Raw genomic sequence first — 4,841 nt, 5'->3', positions numbered from 1 at the left:
TTGTTTTATCCTATGCTTTATTAAACTGTATTTATGTTGTTTTATCCTATGCTTTATTAAATTGTATTTATGTTGTTTTATCCTATGCTTTATTAAATTGTATTTATGTTGTTTTAACCTATGCTTTATTAAATTGTATTCATGTTGTTTTATCTTATGCTTTACTAAATTATATTCATGTTGTTTTATCTTATGCTTTATTAAATTGTATTTATGTTGTTTTAACATATGCTTTATTAAATTGTATTTATGTTATTTTATCCTGTGCTTTATTAAATTGTATATATGTGGTTTTAGCCTATGCATTATTAAATAGTATTTATGTTGTTTTATCCTCTGCTTTATTAAATTGTATTTATGTTTTTTTATCCTATGCTTTATAAAATTGTATTTATGTTGTTTTATCCTATGCTTTATTAAATTGTATTTATGTTGTTTTATCCTATGCTTTATTAAATTGTATTTATGTTGTTTTATCCTATGCTTTATTAAATTGTATTTATGTTGTTTTATCCTATGCTTTAATAAATTGTATTTATGTTGTTTTATCCTATGCTTTATTAAATTGTATTTATGTTGTTTTATCCTATGCTTTATTAAATTGTATTTATGTTGTTTTATCCTAAGCTTTATTAAATTTTATTTATGTTGTTTTATCCTATGCTTTATTAAATTGTATTTATGTTGTTTTATCCTATGCTTTATTAAATTGTATATATGTTGTTTTATCCTATGCTTTATTAAATTGTATTTATGTTATTTTATCCTATGCTTTATTAAATTGTATTTATGTTGTTTTTACCTATGCTTTATTAAATTATATTTATGCTGTTTTATACTATGCTTTATTAAATTGTATTTATGTTGTTTTATCCTATGCTTTATTAAACTGTATTTATGTTGTTTTATCATATGCTTTATTAAATTGTATTTATGTTGTTTTATCCTATGCTTTATTAAATTGTATTTATGTTGTTTTATCCTATGCTTTATTAAATTGTATTTATGTTGTTTTATCCTATGCTTTATTAAATTGTATTTATGTTGTTTTATCCTATGCTTTAATAAATTGTATTTATGTTGTTTTATCCTATGCTTTATTAAATTGTATTTATGTTGTTTTATCCTATGCTTTATTAAATTATATTTATGCTGTTTTATCCTATGCTTTATTAAATTGTATTTATGTTGTTTTAACCTATGCTTTATTAAATTGTATTCATGTTGTTTTATCTTATGCTTTACTAAATTATATTCATGTTGTTTTATCTTATGCTTTATTAAATTGTATTTATGTTGTTTTAACATATGCTTTATTAAATTGTATTTATGTTATTTTATCCTGTGCTTTATTAAATTGTATATATGTGGTTTTAGCCTATGCATTATTAAATAGTATTTATGTTGTTTTATCCTCTGCTTTATTAAATTGTATTTATGTTTTTTTATCCTATGCTTTATAAAATTGTATTTATGTTGTTTTATCCTATGCTTTATTAAATTGTATTTATGTTGTTTTATCCTATGCTTTATTAAATTGTATTTATGTTGTTTTATCCTATGCTTTATTAAATTGTATTTATGTTGTTTTATCCTATGCTTTATTAAATTGTATTTATGTTGTTTTATCCTATGCTTTAATAAATTGTATTTATGTTGTTTTATCCTATGCTTTATTAAATTGTATTTATGTTGTTTTATCCTATGCTTTATTAAATTGTATTTATGTTGTTTTATCCTACGCTTTATTAAATTTTATTTATGTTGTTTTATCCTATGCTTTATTAAATTGTATTTATGTTGTTTTATCCTATGCTTTATTAAATTGTATATATGTTGTTTTATCCTATGCTTTATTAAATTGTATTTATGTTATTTTATCCTATGCTTTATTAAATTGTATTTATGTTGTTTTAACCTATGCTTTATTAAATTGTATTTATGTTGTTTTATCCTATGCTTTATTAAATTGTATTTATGTTGTTTTAACCTATGCTTTATTAAATTGTATTTATGTTGTTTTATCCTATGCTTTATTAAATTGTATTGATGTTGTTATATCCTATGCTTTATTAACTTGTATTTATGTTGTTTCATCCTATGCTTTATTAAATTGTATTTATGTTGTTTTGTCCTATGCTTTATTAAATTGTATTTATGTTGTTTTATCCTATGCTTCATTAAACTGTATTTATGTTGTTTTATCCTATGCTTTATTAAATTGTATTTATGTTGTTTTGTCCTATACTTTATTAAATTGTATTTATGTTGCTTATCCTATGCTTTATTAAATTGGATTTATGTTGTTTTATCCTATGCTTTATTAAATTGTATTTATGTTGTTTTATCCTATGCTTTATTAAATTGTATTTATGTTGTTTTAACCTATGATTTATTAAATTGTATTCATGTTGTTTTATCTTATGCTTTACTAAATTATATTCATGTTGTTTTATCTTATGCTTTATTAAATTGTATTATGTTGTTTTAACCTATGCTTTACTAAATTTTATTTATGTTGTTTTATCCTATGCTTTATTAAATTGAATTTATGTTGTTTTATACTATGCTTTATTAAATTGTATTTATGTTGTTTTAACCTATGCTTTATTAAATTGTATTTATGTTGTTTTATCCTATGCTTTATTAAATTGTATTTATGTTGTTTTATCCTATGCTTTATTAAATTGTATTTATGTTGTTTATCCTATGCTTTATTAAATTGCAATCATGTTTTTTTATCCTGTGCTTTATTAAATTGTATTTATTTGGTTTTATTCTATGCTTTATTAAATTGTATTTATGTTGTTTTATCCTATGCTTTATTAAATTGCATTTATGTTTTTTTATCCTGTGCTTTATTAAATTGTATTTATTTGGTTTTATCCTATGCTTTATTAAATTGTATTTATGTTATTTTTTCCTATGCTTTATTAAATTGTATTTATGTTGTTTTAACCTATGCTTTATTAAATTGTATTTATGTTGTTTTATCCTATGCTTTATTAAATTGTATTTATGTTGTTTTTACCTATGCTTTATTAAATTATATTTATGCTGTTTTATACTATGCTTTATTAAATTGTATTTATGTTGTTTTATCCTATGCTTTATTAAACTGTATTTATGTTGTTTTATCCTATGCTTTATTAAATTGTATTTATGTTGTTTTATCCTATGCTTTATTAAATTGTATTTATGTTGTTTTAACGTATGCTTTATTAAATTGTATTCATGTTGTTTTATCTTATGCTTTACTAAATTATATTCATGTTGTTTTATCTTATGCTTTATTAAATTGTATTTATGTTGTTTTAACATATGCTTTATTAAATTGTATTTATGTTGTTTTATCCTATGCTTTATTAAATTGTATTTATGTTATTTTATCCTGTGCTTTATTAAATTGTATATATGTGGTTTTAGCCTATGCATTATTAAATAGTATTTATGTTGTTTTATCCTCTGCTTTATTAAATTGTATTTATGTTTTTTTATCCTATGCTTTATAAAATTGTATTTATGTTGTTTTATCCTATGCTTTATTAAATTGTATTTATGTTGTTTTATCCTATGCTTTAATAAATTGTATTTATGTTGTTTTATCCTATGCTTTATTAAATTGTATTTATGTTGTTTTATCCTATGCTTTATTAAATTGTATTTATGTTGTTTTATCCTAAGCTTTATTAAATTTTATTTATGTTGTTTTATCCTATGCTTTATTAAATTGTATTTATGTTGTTTTATCCTATGCTTTATTAAATTGTATATATGTTGTTTTATCCTATGCTTTATTAAATTGTATTTATGTTATTTTATCCTATGCTTTATTAAATTGTATTTATGTTGTTTTAACCTATGCTTTATTAAATTGTATTTATGTTGTTTTATCCTATGCTTTATTAAATTGTATTTATGTTGTTTTAACCTATGCTTTATTAAATTGTATTTATGTTGTTTTATCCTATGCTTTATTAAATTGTATTGATGCTGTTATATCCTATGCTTTATTAACTTGTATTTATGTTGTTTCATCCTATGCTTTATTAAATTGTATTTATGTTGTTTTGTCCTATGCTTTATTAAATTGTATTTATGTTGTTTTATCCTATGCTTCATTAAACTGTATTTATGTTGTTTTATCCTATGCTTTATTAAATTGTATTTATGTTGTTTTGTCCTATACTTTATTAAATTGTATTTATGTTGCTTATCCTATGCTTTATTAAATTGTATTTATGTTGTTTTATCCTATGCTTTATTAAATTGTATTTATGTTGTTTTATCCTATGCTTTATTAAATTGTATTTATGTTGTTTTAACCTATGATTTATTAAATTGTATTCATGTTGTTTTATCTTATGCTTTACTAAATTATATTCATGTTGTTTTATCTTATGCTTTATTAAATTGTATTATGTTGTTTTAACCTATGCTTTACTAAATTTTATTTATGTTGTTTTATCCTATGCTTTATTAAATTGAATTTATGTTGTTTTATACTATGCTTTATTAAATTGTATTTATGTTGTTTTAACCTATGCTTTATTAAATTGTATTTATGTTGTTTTATCCTATGCTTTATTAAATTGTATTTATGTTGTTTTATCCTATGCTTTATTAAATTGTATTTATGTTGTTTTATCCTATGCTTTATTAAATTGCATTTATGTTTTTTTATCCTGTGCTTTATTAAATTGTATTTATTTGGTTTTATTCTATGCTTTATTAAATTGTATTTATGTTGTTTTATCCTATGCTTTATTAAATTGCATTTATGTTTTTTTATCCTGTGCTTTATTAAATTGTATTTATTTGGTTTTATCCTATGCTTTATT

The sequence above is a fragment of the Phyllobates terribilis genome, unplaced genomic scaffold (genome assembly GCF_046119375.1).
Source record: "Phyllobates terribilis strain yellow unplaced genomic scaffold, ASM4611937v1 Scaffold_20__1_contigs__length_20440879, whole genome shotgun sequence".
Taxonomy (NCBI): Eukaryota; Metazoa; Chordata; class Amphibia; order Anura; family Dendrobatidae; genus Phyllobates; species Phyllobates terribilis.
This window is presented reverse-complemented; position numbering follows the sequence as displayed.